Here is a 20014-nt window from a genome sequence, read left to right as displayed (position 1 = left end):
CACCTTCCCTAAGGATGCTAGAATGGAATTGAAGGGGCAGGCGAGCGGCCACCACGGTCCTCTCGCAGTCCTTAGGGTGCGCGGAGAAGCCCGGTGCTCTGCGGCTTCGTTCTTCGCCCTCGTACAAGCTACCGCTCAGTCCGGCTCCCGGAGCAGCAGAAGCGGCTGCTTCGCGCACACAACAGCCGTACGCTCCGAAGCGCTGCTTCAGCCGAAAGACGCCGGCCACCGTCGCTTCGCTTCGGAAAGCTCCGGAGAGCCGCAGTGTGCGTCTGCACTAGACTGCATCATAGCGAAAAGCTTTGGCTCTGTGTCTCGCAGGGAGATAGCTTAGGAGCGCAGCGCACTTATGCCTCCCTTGTCCAGAAACACGATTTTACTGCACACTCCAAAAACACTGCTCTTTCCAGGGCAATATATAAGCTGCTTTCTGACGGCCGTGATCTTTCGATTACTCTTGCCCAGCTCGTTGTTTTAACGTGCACATGCCGTCCTGGCATTCAGTGCACAGTGAAAGCAATCGCAAAAGTCCAGCAGCTGCTGACTCCCAAACACAAGGCGCTGGCTATGTTCTTGCTTCTCGACAACTCAACGCAGCCCTTCTTTTCTGCAGTTGCCATCGAGGTCTCTGCACTCGGAGACTCAGAGGACGAGCACGAGTTTCCCAGGAGGGGCTGCATCAGGACGAATTCAAAACTCAGGAAAATTGTCCTGGAACACCTTCCCTAAGGATGCTAGAATGGAATTGAAGGGGCAGGCGAGCGGCCACCACGGTCCTCTCGCAGTCCTTAGGGTGCGCGTAGAAGGCCGGTGCTCTGCGGCTTCGTTCTTCGCCCTCGTACAATCTACCGCTCTGTCCGGCTCCCGGAGCAGGAGAAGCGGCTGCTTCGCGCACACAACAGCCGTACGCTCCGAAGCGCTGCTTCAGCCGAAAGACGCCGGCGACCGGCGCTTGGCTTCGGACAGCTCCGGAGAGCCGTAGTGTGCGTCTGCACTGGACTACATCATAGCGAAAAGCTTTGGCAGTGTGTCTTAGCAGGGTGATAGCTTAGGAGCGCAGCGCACTTATGCCTCCCTTGCCCAGAAACACGGATTTGCTGCACACTCCAAAAACACTGCCCTTTCCAGGGCAAGATGCCAGATGCTCTCTGATGCCCGTGCTCTCTTCCTCCTCTTGCCCAACTTGGTTTTTTCGCGTGCACATATCTCGACATTCAGTGCACAGTGAAGGCAATCGCAAAAGTCCAGCAGCTGCTGACTCCCAAACACAAGGCGCTGGCTATGTTCTTGCTTCTCGACAACTCAACGCAGCCCTTCTTTTCTGCAGTTGCCATCGAGGTCTCTGCACTCGGAGACGCAGAGGACGAGTAGGAGTTTCCCAGGAGGGTCTGCATCAGGACGAATTCAAAACTCAGGAAAATTGTCCTGGAACACCTTCCCTAAGGATGCTAGAATGGAATTGAAGAGGCAGGCGAGCGGCCACCACGGTCCTCTCGCAGTCCTTAGGGTGCGCGCAGAAGGTCGGTGCTCTGCGGCTTCGTTCTTCGCCGTCGTACAAGCTACCGCTCTGTCCGGCTCGCGGAGCAGCAGAAGCGGCTGCTTCGCGCACACAACAGCCGTACGCTCCGAAGCGCTGCTTCAGCCGAAAGCCGCCGGCCACCGGCGCTTCGCTTCGGACAGCTCCGGAGAGCCGCAGTGTGCGTCTGCACTAGACTGCATCCTAGCGAAAAGCTTTAGCAGTGTGTCTTAGCAGGGAGATAGCTTAGGAGCGCAGCGCACTTATGCCTTCCTTGTCCAGAAACACGATTTTACTGCACACTCCAAAAACACTGCTCTTTCCAGGGCAATATATAAGCTGCTTTCTGACGGCCGTGATCTTTCGATAACTGCTCTTGCCCAGCTCGTTGTTTTAACGTGCACATGCCGTCCTGGCATTCAGTGCACAGTGAAAGCAATCGCAAAAGTCCAGCAGCTGCTGACTCCCAAACACAAGGCGCTGGCTATGTTCTTGCTTCTCGACAACTCAACGCAGCCCTTCATTTCTGCAGTTGCCATCGAGGTCTCTGCACTCGGAGACTCAGACGACGAGCAGTTGTTTCCCAGGAGGGGCTGCATCAGGACGAATTCAAAACTCAGGAAAATTGTCCTGGAACACCTTCCATAAGGATGCTAGAATGGAATTGAAGGGGCAGGCGAGCGGCCACCACGGTCCTCTCGCAGTCCTTAGGGTGCGCGTAGAAGCCCGGTGCTCTGCGGCTTCGTTCTTCGCCCTCGTACAAGCTACCGCTCTGTCCGGCTCGCGGAGCAGGAGAAGCGGCTGCTTCGCGCACACAACAGCCGTACGCTCCGAAGCGCTGCTTCAGCCGAAAGACGCCGGCCACCGGCGCTTGGCTTCGGAAAGCTCCGGAGAGCCGTAGTGTGCGTCTGCACTAGACTGCATGATAATGAAAAGCTTTGGCAGTGTGTCTCGCAGGGAGATAGCTTAGGAGCGCAGCGCACTTATGCCTCCCTAGTCCAGAAACACGATTTTACTGCACACTCCAAAAACACTGCCCTTTCAAGGGCAAGATGCCAGATGCTCTCTGATGCCCGTGCTCCCTTCCTGCTCTTGCCCAGCTCGTTGTTTTAACGTGCAAATGCCGTCCTGGCATTCAGTGCACAGTGAAAGCAATCGCAAAAGTCCAGCAGCTGCTGACTCCCAAACACAAGGCGCTGGCTATGTTCTTGCTTCTCGACAACTCAACGCAGCCCTTCATTTCTGCAGTTGCCATCGAGGTCTCTGCACTCGGAGACTCAGAGGACGAGCACGAGTTTCCCAGGAGGGGCTGCATCAGGACGAATTCAAAACTCAGGAAAATTGTCCTGGAACACCTTCCCTAAGGATGCTAGAATGGAATTGAAGGGGCAGGCGAGCGGCCACCACGGTCCTCTCGCAGTCCTTAGGGTGCGCGGAGAAGCCCGGTGCTCTGCGGCTTCGTTCTTCGCCCTCGTACAAGCTACCTCTCTGTCCGGCTCGCGGAGCAGGAGAAGCGGCTGCTTCGCGCACACAACAGCCGTACGCTCCGAAGCGCTGCTTCAGCCGAAAGACGCCGGCGACCGGCGCTTGGCTTCGGACAGCTCCGGAGAGCCGTAGTGTGCGTCTGCACTGGACTACATCATAGCGAAAAGCTTTGGCAGTGTGTCTTAGCAGGGTGATAGCTTAGGAGCGCAGCGCACTTATGCCTCCCTTGCCCAGAAACACGGATTTGCTGCACTCTCCAAAAACACTGCCCTTTCCAGGGCAAGATGCCAGATGCTCTCTGATGCCCGTGCTCTCTTCCTCCTCTTGCCCAACTTGGTTTTTTAGCGTGCACATATCTCGACATTCAGTGCACAGCGAAGGCAATCGCAAAAGTCCAGCAGCTGCTGACTCCCAAACACAAGGCGCTGGCTATGTTCTTGCTTCTCGACAACTCAACGGAGTGCTTCATTTCTGCAGTTGCCATCGAGGTCTCTGCACTCGGAGACGCAGAGGACGAGTAGGAGTTTCCCAGGAGGGGCTGCATCAGGACGAATTCAAAACTCAGGAAAATTGTCCTGGAACACCTTCCCTAAGGATGCTAGAATGGAATTGAAGGGGCAGGCGAGCGGCCACCACGGTCCTCTCGCAGTCCTTAGGGTGCGCGCAGAAGGCCGGTGCTCTGCGGCTTCGTTCTTCGCCCTCGTACAAGCTACCGCTCAGTCCGGCTCCCGGAGCAGCAGAAGCGGCTGCTTCGCGCACACAACAGCCGTACGCTCCGAAGCGCTGCTTCAGCCGAAAGACGCCGGCGACCGGCGCTTCGCTTCGGAAAGCTACGGAGAGCCGCAGTGTGCGTCTGCACTAGACTGCATCATAGCGAAAAGCTTTGGCTCTGTGTCTCGCAGGGAGATAGCTTAGGAGCGCAGCGCACTTATGCCTCCCTTGTCCAGAAACACGATTTTACTGCACACTCCAAAAACACTGCTCTTTCCAGGGCAATATATAAGCTGCTTTCTGACGGCCGTGATCTTTCGATTACTCTTGCCCAGCTCGTTGTTTTAACGTGCACATGCCGTCCTGGCATTCAGTGCACAGTGAAAGCAATCGCAAAAGTCCAGCAGCTGCTGACTCCCAAACACAAGGCGCTGGCTATGTTCTTGCTTCTCGACAACTCAACGCAGCCCTTCTTTTCTGCAGTTGCCATCGAGGTCTCTGCACTCGGAGACTCAGAGGACGAGCACGAGTTTCCCAGGAGGGGCTGCATCAGGACGAATTCAAAACTCAGGAAAATTGTCCTGGAACACCTTCCCTAAGGATGCTAGAATGGAATTGAAGGGGCAGGCGAGCGGCCACCACGGTCCTCTCGCAGTCCTTAGGGTGCGCGTAGAAGGCCGGTGCTCTGCGGCTTCGTTCTTCGCCCTCGTACAATCTACCGCTCTGTCCGGCTCGCGGAGCAGGAGAAGCGGCTGCTTCGCGCACACAACAGCCGTACGCTCCGAAGCGCTGCTTCAGCCGAAAGACGCCGGCGACCGGCGCTTGGCTTCGGACAGCTCCGGAGAGCCGTAGTGTGCGTCTGCACTGGACTACATCATAGCGAAAAGCTTTGGCAGTGTGTCTTAGCAGGGTGATAGCTTAGGAGCGCAGCGCACTTATGCCTCCCTTGCCCAGAAACACGGATTTGCTGCACACTCCAAAAACACTGCCCTTTCCAGGGCAAGATGCCAGATGCTCTCTGATGCCCGTGCTCTCTTCCTCCTCTTGCCCAACTTGGTTTTTTCGCGTGCACATATCTCGACATTCAGTGCACAGTGAAGGCAATCGCAAAAGTCCAGCAGCTGCTGACTCCCAAACACAAGGCGCTGGCTATGTTCTTGCTTCTCGACAACTCAACGCAGCCCTTCTTTTCTGCAGTTGCCATCGAGGTCTCTGCACTCGGAGACGCAGAGGACGAGTAGGAGTTTCCCAGGAGGGTCTGCATCAGGACGAATTCAAAACTCAGGAAAATTGTCCTGGAACACCTTCCCTAAGGATGCTAGAATGGAATTGAAGGGGCAGGCGAGCGGCCACCACGGTCCTCTCGCAGTCCTTAGGGTGCGCGCAGAAGGTCGGTGCTCTGCGGCTTCGTTCTTCGCCGTCGTACAAGCTACCGCTCTGTCCGGCTCGCGGAGCAGCAGAAGCGGCTGCTTCGCGCACACAACAGCCGTACGCTCCGAAGCGCTGCTTCAGCCGAAAGCCGCCGGCCACCGGCGCTTCGCTTCGGACAGCTCCGGAGAGCCGCAGTGTGCGTCTGCACTAGACTGCATCCTAGCGAAAAGCTTTAGCAGTGTGTCTTAGCAGGGAGATAGCTTAGGAGCGCAGCGCACTTATGCCTTCCTTGTCCAGAAACACGATTTTACTGCACACTCCAAAAACACTGCTCTTTCCAGGGCAATATATAAGCTGCTTTCTGACGGCCGTGATCTTTCGATAACTGCTCTTGCCCAGCTCGTTGTTTTAACGTGCACATGCCGTCCTGGCATTCCGTGCACAGTGAAAGCAATCGCAAAAGTCCAGCAGCTGCTGACTCCCAAACACAAGGCGCTGGCTATGTTCTTGCTTCTCGACAACTCAACGCAGCCCTTCTTTTCTGCAGTTGCCATCGAGGTCTCTGCACTCGGAGACGCAGAGGACGAGCAGTTGTTTCCCAGGAGGGGCTGCATCAGGACGAATTCAAAACTCAGGAAAATTGTCCTGGAACACCTTCCATAAGGATGCTAGAATGGAATTGAAGGGGCAGGCGAGCGGCCACCACGGTCCTCTCGCAGTTCTTAGGGTGCGCGCAGAAGCCCGGTGCTCTGCGGCTTCGTTCTTCGCCCTCGTACAATCTACCGCTCTGTCCGGCTCGCGGAGCAGGAGAAGCGGCTGCTTCGCGCACACAACAGCCGTACGCTCCGAAGCGCTGCTTCAGCCGAAAGACGCCGGCGACCGGCGCTTCGCTTCGGACAGCTCCGGAGAGCCGTAGTGTGCGTCTGCACTGGACTACATCATAGCGAAAAGCTTTGGCAGTGTGTCTTAGCAGGGAGATAGCTTAGGAGCGCAGCGCACTTATGCCTCCCTTGCCCAGAAACACGGATTTGCTGCACACTCCAAAAACACTGCCCTTTCCAGGGCAAGATGCCAGATGCTCTCTGATGCCCGTGCTCTCTTCCTCCTCTTGCCCAACTTGGTTTTTTAGCGTGCACATATCTCGACATTCAGTGCACAGTGAAGGCAATCGCAAAAGTCCAGCAGCTGCTGACTCCCAAACACAAGGCGCTGGCTATGTTCTTGCTTCTCGACAACTCAACGCAGCCCTTCTTTTCTGCAGTTGCCATCGAGGTCTCTGCACTCGGAGACGCAGAGGACGAGCACGAGTTTCCCAGGAGGGGCTGCATCAGGACGAATTCAAAACTCAGGAAAATTGTCCTGGAACACCTTCCCTAAGGATGCTAGAATGGAATTGAAGGGGCAGGCGAGCGGCCACCACGGTCCTCTCGCAGTCCTTAGGGTGCGCGCAGAAGGCCGGTGCTCTGCGGCTTCGTTCTTCGCCCTCGTACAAGCTACCGCTCTGTCCGGCTCGCGGAGCAGCAGAAGCGGCTGCTTCGCGCACACAACAGCCGTACGCTCCGAAGCGCTGCTTCAGCCGAAAGCCGCCGGCGACCGGCGCTTCGCTTCGGACAGCTCCGGAGAGCCGCAGTGTGCGTCTGCACTAGACTGCATCCTAGCGAAAAGCTTTAGCAGTGTGTCTTAGCAGGGAGATAGCTTAGGAGCGCAGCGCACTTATGCCTTCCTTGTCCAGAAACACGATTTTACTGCACACTCCAAAAACACTGCTCTTTCCAGGGCAATATATAAGCTGCTTTCTGACGGCCGTGATCTTTCGATAACTGCTCTTGCCCAGCTCGTTGTTTTAACGTGCACATGCCGTCCTGGCATTCAGTGCACAGTGAAAGCAATCGCAAAAGTCCAGCAGCTGCTGACTCCCAAACACAAGGCGCTGGCTATGTTCTTGCTTCTCGACAACTCAACGCAGCCCTTCATTTCTGCAGTTGCCATCGAGGTCTCTGCACTCGGAGACTCAGACGACGAGCAGTTGTTTCCCAGGAGGGGCTGCATCAGGACGAATTCAAAACTCCGGAAAATTGTCCTGGAACACCTTCCATAAGGATGCTAGAATGGAATTGAAGGGGCAGGCGAGCGGCCACCACGGTCCTCTCGCAGTCCTTAGGGTGCGCGTAGAAGCCCGGTGCTCTGCGGCTTCGTTCTTCGCCCTCGTACAAGCTACCGCTCTGTCCGGCTCGCGGAGCAGGAGAAGCGGCTGCTTCGCGCACACAACAGCCGTACGCTCCGAAGCGCTGCTTCAGCCGAAAGACGCCGGCGACCGGCGCTTGGCTTCGGACAGCTCCGGAGAGCCGTAGTGTGCGTCTGCACTAGACTGCATGATAATGAAAAGCTTTGGCAGTGTGTCTCGCAGGGAGATAGCTTAGGAGCGCAGCGCACTTATGCCTCCCTAGTCCAGAAACACGATTTTACTGCACACTCCAAAAACACTGCCCTTTCAAGGGCAAGATGCCAGATGCTCTCTGATGCCCGTGCTCCCTTCCTGCTCTTGCCCAGCTCGTTGTTTTAACGTGCACATGCCGTCCTGGCATTCAGTGCACAGTGAAAGCAATCGCAAAAGTCCAGCAGCTGCTGACTCCCAAACACAAGGCGCTGGCTATGTTCTTGCTTCTCGACAACTCAACGCAGCCCTTCTTTTCTGCAGTTGCCATCGAGGTCTCTGCACTCGGAGACTCAGAGGACGAGCACGAGTTTCCCAGGAGGGGCTGCATCAGGACGAATTCAAAACTCAGGAAAATTGTCCTGGAACACCTTCCCTAAGGATGCTAGAATGGAATTGAAGGGGCAGGCGAGCGGCCACCACGGTCCTCTCGCAGTCCTTAGGGTGCGCGGAGAAGCCCGGTGCTCTGCGGCTTCGTTCTTCGCCCTCGTACAAGCTACCTCTCTGTCCGGCTCCCGGAGCAGGAGAAGCGGCTGCTTCGCGCACACAACAGCCGTACGCTCCGAAGCGCTGCTTCAGCCGAAAGACGCCGGCGACCGGCGCTTGGCTTCGGACAGCTCCGGAGAGCCGTAGTGTGCGTCTGCACTGGACTACATCATAGCGAAAAGCTTTGGCAGTGTGTCTTAGCAGGGTGATAGCTTAGGAGCGCAGCGCACTTATGCCTCCCTTGCCCAGAAACACGGATTTGCTGCACTCTCCAAAAACACTGCCCTTTCCAGGGCAAGATGCCAGATGCTCTCTGATGCCCGTGCTCTCTTCCTCCTCTTGCCCAACTTGGTTTTTTAGCGTGCACATATCTCGACATTCAGTGCACAGCGAAGGCAATCGCAAAAGTCCAGCAGCTGCTGACTCCCAAACACAAGGCGCTGGCTATGTTCTTGCTTCTCGACAACTCAACGGAGTGCTTCATTTCTGCAGTTGCCATCGAGGTCTCTGCACTCGGAGACGCAGAGGACGAGTAGGAGTTTCCCAGGAGGGTCTGCATCAGGACGAATTCAAAACTCAGGAAAATTGTCCTGGAACACCTTCCCTAAGGATGCTAGAATGGAATTGAAGGGGCAGGCGAGCGGCCACCACGGTCCTCTCGCAGTCCTTAGGGTGCGCGCAGAAGGCCGGTGCTCTGCGGCTTCGTTCTTCGCCCTCGTACAAGCTACCGCTCAGTCCGGCTCCCGGAGCAGCAGAAGCGGCTGCTTCGCGCACACAACAGCCGTACGCTCCGAAGCGCTGCTTCAGCCGAAAGACGCCGGCCACCGGCGCTTCGCTTCGGAAAGCTCCGGAGAGCCGCAGTGTGCGTCTGCACTAGACTGCATCATAGCGAAAAGCTTTGGCTCTGTGTCTCGCAGGGAGATAGCTTAGGAGCGCAGCGCACTTATGCCTCCCTTGTCCAGAAACACGATTTTACTGCACACTCCAAAAACACTGCTCTTTCCAGGGCAATATATAAGCTGCTTTCTGACGGCCGTGATCTTTCGATTACTCTTGCCCAGCTCGTTGTTTTAACGTGCACATGCCGTCCTGGCATTCAGTGCACAGTGAAAGCAATCGCAAAAGTCCAGCAGCTGCTGACTCCCAAACACAAGGCGCTGGCTATGTTCTTGCTTCTCGACAACTCAACGCAGCCCTTCTTTTCTGCAGTTGCCATCGAGGTCTCTGCACTCGGAGACTCAGAGGACGAGCACGAGTTTCCCAGGAGGGGCTGCATCAGGACGAATTCAAAACTCAGGAAAATTGTCCTGGAACACCTTCCCTAAGGATGCTAGAATGGAATTGAAGGGGCAGGCGAGCGGCCACCACGGTCCTCTCGCAGTCCTTAGGGTGCGCGTAGAAGGCCGGTGCTCTGCGGCTTCGTTCTTCGCCGTCGTACAATCTACCGCTCTGTCCGGCTCCCGGAGCAGGAGAAGCGGCTGCTTCGCGCACACAACAGCCGTACGCTCCGAAGCGCTGCTTCAGCCGAAAGACGCCGGCGACCGGCGCTTGGCTTCGGACAGCTCCGGAGAGCCGTAGTGTGCGTCTGCACTGGACTACATCATAGCGAAAAGCTTTGGCAGTGTGTCTTAGCAGGGTGATAGCTTAGGAGCGCAGCGCACTTATGCCTCCCTTGCCCAGAAACACGGATTTGCTGCACACTCCAAAAACACTGCCCTTTCCAGGGCAAGATGCCAGATGCTCTCTGATGCCCGTGCTCTCTTCCTCCTCTTGCCCAATTTGGTTTTTTCGCGTGCACATATCTCGACATTCAGTGCACAGTGAAGGCAATCGCAAAAGTCCAGCAGCTGCTGACTCCCAAACACAAGGCGCTGGCTATGTTCTTGCTTCTCGACAACTCAACGCAGCCCTTCTTTTCTGCAGTTGCCATCGAGGTCTCTGCACTCGGAGACGCAGAGGACGAGTAGGAGTTTCCCAGGAGGGTCTGCATCAGGACGAATTCAAAACTCAGGAAAATTGTCCTGGAACACCTTCCCTAAGGATGCTAGAATGGAATTGAAGGGGCAGGCGAGCGGCCACCACGGTCCTCTCGCAGTCCTTAGGGTGCGCGCAGAAGGTCGGTGCTCTGCGGCTTCGTTCTTCGCCCTCGTACAAGCTACCGCTCTGTCCGGCTCGCGGAGCAGCAGAAGCGGCTGCTTCGCGCACACAACAGCCGTACGCTCCGAAGCGCTGCTTCAGCCGAAAGCCGCCGGCCACCGGCGCTTCGCTTCGGACAGCTCCGGAGAGCCGCAGTGTGCGTCTGCACTAGACTGCATCCTAGCGAAAAGCTTTAGCAGTGTGTCTTAGCAGGGAGATAGCTTAGGAGCGCAGCGCACTTATGCCTTCCTTGTCCAGAAACACGATTTTACTGCACACTCCAAAAACACTGCTCTTTCCAGGGCAATATATAAGCTGCTTTCTGACGGCCGTGATCTTTCGATAACTGCTCTTGCCCAGCTCGTTGTTTTAACGTGCACATGCCGTCCTGGCATTCAGTGCACAGTGAAAGCAATCGCAAAAGTCCAGCAGCTGCTGACTCCCAAACACAAGGCGCTGGCTATGTTCTTGCTTCTCGACAACTCAACGCAGCCCTTCATTTCTGCAGTTGCCATCGAGGTCTCTGCACTCGGAGACTCAGACGACGAGCAGTTGTTTCCCAGGAGGGGCTGCATCAGGACGAATTCAAAACTCAGGAAAATTGTCCTGGAACACCTTCCATAAGGATGCTAGAATGGAATTGAAGGGGCAGGCGAGCGGCCACCACGGTCCTCTCGCAGTCCTTAGGGTGCGCGTAGAAGCCCGGTGCTCTGCGGCTTCGTTCTTCGCCCTCGTACAAGCTACCGCTCTGTCCGGCTCGCGGAGCAGGAGAAGCGGCTGCTTCGCGCACACAACAGCCGTACGCTCCGAAGCGCTGCTTCAGCCGAAAGACGCCGGCCACCGGCGCTTGGCTTCGGAAAGCTCCGGAGAGCCGTAGTGTGCGTCTGCACTAGACTGCATGATAGCGAAAAGCTTTGGCAGTGTGTCTCGCAGGGAGATAGCTTAGGAGCGCAGCGCACTTATGCCTCCCTAGTCCAGAAACACGATTTTACTGCACACTCCAAAAACACTGCCCTTTCAAGGGCAAGATGCCAGATGCTCTCTGATGCCCGTGCTCCCTTCCTGCTCTTGCCCAGCTCGTTGTTTTAACGTGCAAATGCCGTCCTGGCATTCAGTGCACAGTGAAAGCAATCGCAAAAGTCCAGCAGCTGCTGACTCCCAAACACAAGGCGCTGGCTATGTTCTTGCTTCTCGACAACTCAACGCAGCCCTTCATTTCTGCAGTTGCCATCGAGGTCTCTGCACTCGGAGACTCAGAGGACGAGCACGAGTTTCCCAGGAGGGGCTGCATCAGGACGAATTCAAAACTCAGGAAAATTGTCCTGGAACACCTTCCCTAAGGATGCTAGAATGGAATTGAAGGGGCAGGCGAGCGGCCACCACGGTCCTCTCGCAGTCCTTAGGGTGCGCGGAGAAGCCCGGTGCTCTGCGGCTTCGTTCTTCGCCCTCGTACAAGCTACCTCTCTGTCCGGCTCGCGGAGCAGGAGAAGCGGCTGCTTCGCGCACACAACAGCCGTACGCTCCGAAGCGCTGCTTCAGCCGAAAGACGCCGGCGACCGGCGCTTGGCTTCGGACAGCTCCGGAGAGCCGTAGTGTGCGTCTGCACTGGACTACATCATAGCGAAAAGCTTTGGCAGTGTGTCTTAGCAGGGTGATAGCTTAGGAGCGCAGCGCACTTATGCCTCCCTTGCCCAGAAACACGGATTTGCTGCACTCTCCAAAAACACTGCCCTTTCCAGGGCAAGATGCCAGATGCTCTCTGATGCCCGTGCTCTCTTCCTCCTCTTGCCCAACTTGGTTTTTTAGCGTGCACATATCTCGACATTCAGTGCACACCGAAGGCAATCGCAAAAGTCCAGCAGCTGCTGACTCCCAAACACAAGGCGCTGGCTATGTTCTTGCTTCTCGACAACTCAACGGAGTGCTTCATTTCTGCAGTTGCCATCGAGGTCTCTGCACTCGGAGACGCAGAGGACGAGTAGGAGTTTCCCAGGAGGGGCTGCATCAGGACGAATTCAAAACTCAGGAAAATTGTCCTGGAACACCTTCCCTAAGGATGCTAGAATGGAATTGAAGGGGCAGGCGAGCGGCCACCACGGTCCTCTCGCAGTCCTTAGGGTGCGCGCAGAAGGCCGGTGCTCTGCGGCTTCGTTCTTCGCCCTCGTACAAGCTACCGCTCAGTCCGGCTCCCGGAGCAGCAGAAGCGGCTGCTTCGCGCACACAACAGCCGTACGCTCCGAAGCGCTGCTTCAGCCGAAAGACGCCGGCGACCGGCGCTTCGCTTCGGAAAGCTCCGGAGAGCCGCAGTGTGCGTCTGCACTAGACTGCATCATAGCGAAAAGCTTTGGCTCTGTGTCTCGCAGGGAGATAGCTTAGGAGCGCAGCGCACTTATGCCTCCCTTGTCCAGAAACACGATTTTACTGCACACTCCAAAAACACTGCTCTTTCCAGGGCAATATATAAGCTGCTTTCTGACGGCCGTGATCTTTCGATTACTCTTGCCCAGCTCGTTGTTTTAACGTGCACATGCCGTCCTGGCATTCAGTGCACAGTGAAAGCAATCGCAAAAGTCCAGCAGCTGCTGACTCCCAAACACAAGGCGCTGGCTATGTTCTTGCTTCTCGACAACTCAACGCAGCCCTTCTTTTCTGCAGTTGCCATCGAGGTCTCTGCACTCGGAGACTCAGAGGACGAGCACGAGTTTCCCAGGAGGGGCTGCATCAGGACGAATTCAAAACTCAGGAAAATTGTCCTGGAACACCTTCCCTAAGGATGCTAGAATGGAATTGAAGGGGCAGGCGAGCGGCCACCACGGTCCTCTCGCAGTCCTTAGGGTGCGCGTAGAAGGCCGGTGCTCTGCGGCTTCGTTCTTCGCCGTCGTACAATCTACCGCTCTGTCCGGCTCCCGGAGCAGGAGAAGCGGCTGCTTCGCGCACACAACAGCCGTACGCTCCGAAGCGCTGCTTCAGCCGAAAGACGCCGGCGACCGGCGCTTGGCTTCGGACAGCTCCGGAGAGCCGTAGTGTGCGTCTGCACTGGACTACATCATAGCGAAAAGCTTTGGCAGTGTGTCTTAGCAGGGTGATAGCTTAGGAGCGCAGCGCACTTATGCCTCCCTTGCCCAGAAACACGGATTTGCTGCACACTCCAAAAACACTGCCCTTTCCAGGGCAAGATGCCAGATGCTCTCTGATGCCCGTGCTCTCTTCCTCCTCTTGCCCAACTTGGTTTTTTCGCGTGCACATATCTCGACATTCAGTGCACAGTGAAGGCAATCGCAAAAGTCCAGCAGCTGCTGACTCCCAAACACAAGGCGCTGGCTATGTTCTTGCTTCTCGACAACTCAACGCAGCCCTTCTTTTCTGCAGTTGCCATCGAGGTCTCTGCACTCGGAGACGCAGAGGACGAGTAGGAGTTTCCCAGGAGGGTCTGCATCAGGACGAATTCAAAACTCAGGAAAATTGTCCTGGAACACCTTCCCTAAGGATGCTAGAATGGAATTGAAGGGGCAGGCGAGCGGCCACCACGGTCCTCTCGCAGTCCTTAGGGTGCGCGCAGAAGGTCGGTGCTCTGCGGCTTCGTTCTTCGCCGTCGTACAAGCTACCGCTCTGTCCGGCTCGCGGAGCAGCAGAAGCGGCTGCTTCGCGCACACAACAGCCGTACGCTCCGAAGCGCTGCTTCAGCCGAAAGCCGCCGGCCACCGGCGCTTCGCTTCGGACAGCTCCGGAGAGCCGCAGTGTGCGTCTGCACTAGACTGCATCCTAGCGAAAAGCTTTAGCAGTGTGTCTTAGCAGGGAGATAGCTTAGGAGCGCAGCGCACTTATGCCTTCCTTGTCCAGAAACACGATTTTACTGCACACTCCAAAAACACTGCTCTTTCCAGGGCAATATATAAGCTGCTTTCTGACGGCCGTGATCTTTCGATAACTGCTCTTGCCCAGCTCGTTGTTTTAACGTGCACATGCCGTCCTGGCATTCCGTGCACAGTGAAAGCAATCGCAAAAGTCCAGGTGCTGCTGACTCCCAAACACAAGGCGCTGGCTATGTTCTTGCTTCTCGACAACTCAACGCAGCCCTTCTTTTCTGCAGTTGCCATCGAGGTCTCTGCACTCGGAGACGCAGAGGACGAGCAGTTGTTTCCCAGGAGGGGCTGCATCAGGACGAATTCAAAACTCAGGAAAATTGTCCTGGAACACCTTCCCTAAGGATGCTAGAATGGAATTGAAGGGGCAGGCGAGCGGCCACCACGGTCCTCTCGCAGTTCTTAGGGTGCGCGCAGAAGCCCGGTGCTCTGCGGCTTCGTTCTTCGCCCTCGTACAATCTACCGCTCTGTCCGGCTCGCGGAGCAGGAGAAGCGGCTGCTTCGCGCACACAACAGCCGTACGCTCCGAAGCGCTGCTTCAGCCGAAAGACGCCGGCGACCGGCGCTTGGCTTCGGACAGCTCCGGAGAGCCGTAGTGTGCGTCTGCACTGGACTACATCATAGCGAAAAGCTTTGGCAGTGTGTCTTAGCAGGGTGATAGCTTAGGAGCGCAGCGCACTTATGCCTCCCTTGCCCAGAAACACGGATTTGCTGCACACTCCAAAAACACTGCCCTTTCCAGGGCAAGATGCCAGATGCTCTCTGATGCCCGTGCTCTCTTCCTCCTCTTGCCCAACTTGGTTTTTTAGCGTGCACATATCTCGACATTCAGTGCACAGTGAAGGCAATCGCAAAAGTCCAGGTGCTGCTGACTCCCAAACACAAGGCGCTGGCTATGTTCTTGCTTCTCGACAACTCAACGCAGCCCTTCTTTTCTGCAGTTGCCATCGAGGTCTCTGCACTCGGAGACGCAGAGGACGAGCACGAGTTTCCCAGGAGGGGCTGCATCAGGACGAATTCAAAACTCAGGAAAATTGTCCTGGAACACCTTCCCTAAGGATGCTAGAATGGAATTGAAGGGGCAGGCGAGCGGCCACCACGGTCCTCTAGCAGTCCTTAGGGTGCGCGCAGAAGCCCGGTGCTCTGCGGCTTCGTTCTTCGCCGTCGTACAAGCTACCGCTCTGTCCGGCTCGCGGAGCAGGAGAAGCGGCTGCTTCGCGCACACAACAGCCGTACGCTCCGAAGCGCTGCTTCAGCCGAAAGACGCCGGCGACCGGCGCTTGGCTTCGGACAGCTCCGGAGAGCCGCAGTGTGCGTCTGCACTGGACTACATCATAGCGAAAAGCTTTGGCAGTGTGTCTTAGCAGGGTGATAGCTTAGGAGCGCAGCGCACTTATGCCTCCCTTGCCCAGAAACACGGATTTGCTGCACTCTCCAAAAACACTGCCCTTTCCAGGGCAAGATGCCAGATGCTCTCTGATGCCCGTGCTCTCTTCCTCCTCTTGCCCAACTTGGTTTTTTAGCGTGCACATATCTCGACATTCAGTGCACAGTGAAGGCAATCGCAAAAGTCCAGCAGCTGCTGACTCCCAAACACAAGGCGCTGGCTATGTTCTTGCTTCTCGACAACTCAACGGAGTGCTTCATTTCTGCAGTTGCCATCGAGGTCTCTGCACTCGGAGACTCAGACGACGAGCAGTTGTTTCCCAGGAGGGGCTGCATCAGGACGAATTCAAAACTCAGGAAAATTGTCCTGGATCACCTTCCCTAAGGATGCTAGAATGGAATTGAAGGGGCAGGCGAGCGGCCACCACGGTCCTCTCGCAGTCCTTAGGGTGCGCGCAGAAGGCCGGTGCTCTGCGGCTTCGTTCTTCGCCCTCGTACAAGCTACCGCTCAGTCCGGCTCCCGGAGCAGCAGAAGCGGCTGCTTCGCGCACACAACAGCCGTACGCTCCGAAGCGCTGCTTCAGCCGAAAGACGCCGGCGACCGGCGCTTCGCTTCGGAAAGCTCCGGAGAGCCGTAGTGTGCGTCTGCACTAGACTGCATCATAGCGAAAAGCTTTGGCTCTGTGTCTCGCAGGGAGATAGCTTAGGAGCGCAGCGCACTTATGCCTCCCTTGTCCAGAAACACGATTTTACTGCACACTCCAAAAACACTGCTCTTTCCAGGGCAATATATAAGCTGCTTTCTGACGGCCGTGATCTTTCGATTACTCTTGCCCAGCTCGTTGTTTTAACGTGCACATGCCGTCCTGGCATTCAGTGCACAGTGAAAGCAATCGCAAAAGTCCAGCAGCTGCTGACTCCCAAACACAAGGCGCTGGCTATGTTCTTGCTTCTCGACAACTCAACGGAGTGCTTCATTTCTGCAGTTGCCATCGAGGTCTCTGCACTCGGAGACTCAGAGGACGAGCACGAGTTTCCCAGGAGGGGCTGCATCAGGACGAATTCAAAACTCAGGAAAATTGTCCTGGAACACCTTCCATAAGGATGCTAGAATGGAATTGAAGGGGCAGGCGAGCGGCCACCACGGTCCTCTCGCAGTCCTTAGGGTGCGCGTAGAAGGCCGGTGCTCTGCGGCTTCGTTCTTCGCCGTCGTACAATCTACCGCTCTGTCCGGCTCGCGGAGCAGGAGAAGCGGCTGCTTCGCGCACACAACAGCCGTACGCTCCGAAGCGCTGCTTCAGCCGAAAGACGCCGGCGACCGGCGCTTGGCTTCGGACAGCTCCGGAGAGCCGTAGTGTGCGTCTGCACTGGACTACATCATAGCGAAAAGCTTTGGCAGTGTGTCTTAGCAGGGTGATAGCTTAGGAGCGCAGCGCACTTATACCTCCCTTGCCCAGAAACACGGATTTGCTGCACTCTCCAAAAACACTGCTCTTTCCAGGGCAAGATGCCAGATGCTCTCTGATGCCCGTGCTCTCTTCCTCCTCTTGCCCAACTTGGTTTTTTAGCGTGCACATATCTCGACATTCAGTGCACAGTGAAGGCAATCGCAAAAGTCCAGGTGCTGCTGACTCCCAAACACAAGGCGCTGGCTATGTTCTTGCTTCTCGACAACTCAACGCAGCCCTTCTTTTCTGCAGTTGCCATCGAGGTCTCTGCACTCGGAGACGCAGAGGACGAGTAGGAGTTTCCCAGGAGGGGCTGCATCAGGAGGAATTCAAAACTCAGGAAAATTGTCCTGGAACACCTTCCCTAAGGATGCTAGAATGGAATTGAAGGGGCAGGCGAGCGGCCACCACGGTCCTCTCGCAGTCCTTAGGGTGCGCGCAGAAGGCCGGTGCTCTGCGGCTTCGTTCTTCGCCCTCGTACAAGCTACCGCTCAGTCCGGCTCCCGGAGCAGCAGAAGCGGCTGCTTCGCGCACACAACAGCCGTACGCTCCGAAGCGCTGCTTCAGCCGAAAGACGCCGGCCACCGGCGCTTCGCTTCGGAAAGCTCCGGAGAGCCGCAGTGTGCGTCTGCACTAGACTGCATCATAGCGAAAAGCTTTGGCTCTGTGTCTCGCAGGGAGATAGCTTAGGAGCGCAGCGCACTTATGCCTCCCTTGTCCAGAAACACGATTTTACTGCACACTCCAAAAACACTGCTCTTTCCAGGGCAATATATAAGCTGCTTTCTGACGGCCGTGATCTTTCGATTACTCTTGCCCAGCTCGTTGTTTTAACGTGCACATGCCGTCCTGGCATTCAGTGCACAGTGAAAGCAATCGCAAAAGTCCAGCAGCTGCTGACTCCCAAACACAAGGCGCTGGCTATGTTCTTGCTTCTCGACAACTCAACGGAGTGCTTCATTTCTGCAGTTGCCATCGAGGTCTCTGCACTCGGAGACTCAGAGGACGAGCACGAGTTTCCCAGGAGGGGCTGCATCAGGACGAATTCAAAACTCAGGAAAATTGTCCTGGAACACCTTCCATAAGGATGCTAGAATGGAATTGAAGGGGCAGGCGAGCGGCCACCACGGTCCTCTCGCAGTCCTTAGGGTGCGCGTAGAAGGCCGGTGCTCTGCGGCTTCGTTCTTCGCCCTCGTACAATCTACCGCTCTGTCCGGCTCCCGGAGCAGGAGAAGCGGCTGCTTCGCGCACACAACAGCCGTACGCTCCGAAGCGCTGCTTCAGCCGAAAGACGCCGGCGACCGGCGCTTGGCTTCGGACAGCTCCGGAGAGCCGTAGTGTGCGTCTGCACTGGACTACATCATAGCGAAAAGCTTTGGCAGTGTGTCTTAGCAGGGTGATAGCTTAGGAGCGCAGCGCACTTATGCCTCCCTTGCCCAGAAACACGGATTTGCTGCACTCTCCAAAAACACTGCTCTTTCCAGGGCAAGATGCCAGATGCTCTCTGATGCCCGTGCTCTCTTCCTCCTCTTGCCCAACTTGGTTTTTTAGCGTGCACATATCTCGACATTCAGTGCACAGTGAAGGCAATCGCAAAAGTCCAGGTGCTGCTGACTCCCAAACACAAGGCGCTGGCTATGTTCTTGCTTCTCGACAACTCAACGCAGCCCTTCTTTTCTGCAGTTGCCATCGAGGTCTCTGCACTCGGAGACGCAGAGGACGAGTAGGAGTTTCCCAGGAGGGGCTGCATCAGGACGAATTCAAAACTCAGGAAAATTGTCCTGGAACACCTTCCCTAAGGATGCTAGAATGGAATTGAAGGGGCAGGCGAGCGGCCACCACGGTCCTCTCGCAGTCCTTAGGGTGCGCGCAGAAGGCCGGTGCTCTGCGGCTTCGTTCTTCGCCCTCGTACAAGCTACCGCTCAGTCCGGCTCCCGGAGCAGCAGAAGCGGCTGCTTCGCGCACACAACAGCCGTACGCTCCGAAGCGCTGCTTCAGCCGAAAGACGCCGGCGACCGGCGCTTCGCTTCGGAAAGCTCCGGAGAGCCGCAGTGTGCGTCTGCACTAGACTGCATCATAGCGAAAAGCTTTGGCTCTGTGTCTCGCAGGGAGATAGCTTAGGAGCGCAGCGCACTTATGCCTCCCTTGTCCAGAAACACGATTTTACTGCACACTCCAAAAACACTGCTCTTTCCAGGGCAATATATAAGCTGCTTTCTGACGGCCGTGATCTTTCGATTACTCTTGCCCAGCTCGTTGTTTTAACGTGCACATGCCGTCCTGGCATTCAGTGCACAGTGAAAGCAATCGCAAAAGTCCAGCAGCTGCTGACTCCCAAACACAAGGCGCTGGCTATGTTCTTGCTTCTCGACAACTCAACGCAGCCCTTCTTTTCTGCAGTTGCCATCGAGGTCTCTGCACTCGGAGACTCAGAGGACGAGCACGAGTTTCCCAGGAGGGGCTGCATCAGGACGAATTCAAAACTCAGGAAAATTGTCCTGGAACACCTTCCATAAGGATGCTAGAATGGAATTGAAGGGGCAGGCGAGCGGCCACCACGGTCCTCTCGCAGTCCTTAGGGTGCGCGTAGAAGGCCGGTGCTCTGCGGCTTCGTTCTTCGCCGTCGTACAATCTACCGCTCTGTCCGGCTCCCGGAGCAGGAGAAGCGGCTGCTTCGCGCACACAACAGCCGTACGCTCCGAAGCGCTGCTTCAGCCGAAAGACGCCGGCGACCGGCGCTTGGCTTCGGACAGCTCCGGAGAGCCGTAGTGTGCGTCTGCACTGGACTACATCATAGCGAAAAGCTTTGGCAGTGTGTCTTAGCAGGGTGATAGCTTAGGAGCGCAGCGCACTTATGCCTCCCTTGCCCAGAAACACGGATTTGCTGCACTCTCCAAAAACACTGCTCTTTCCAGGGCAAGATGCCAGATGCTCTCTGATGCCCGTGCTCTCTTCCTCCTCTTGCCCAACTTGGTTTTTTAGCGTGCACATATCTCGACATTCAGTGCACAGTGAAGGCAATCGCAAAAGTCCAGGTGCTGCTGACTCCCAAACACAAGGCGCTGGCTATGTTCTTGCTTCTCGACAACTCAACGCAGCCCTTCTTTTCTGCAGTTGCCATCGAGGTCTCTGCACTCGGAGACGCAGAGGACGAGTAGGAGTTTCCCAGGAGGGGCTG

The sequence above is a fragment of the Lonchura striata genome, chromosome 10 (assembly GCF_046129695.1).
Source record: "Lonchura striata isolate bLonStr1 chromosome 10, bLonStr1.mat, whole genome shotgun sequence".
Classification (NCBI taxonomy): Eukaryota; Metazoa; Chordata; class Aves; order Passeriformes; family Estrildidae; genus Lonchura; species Lonchura striata.
This window is presented reverse-complemented; position numbering follows the sequence as displayed.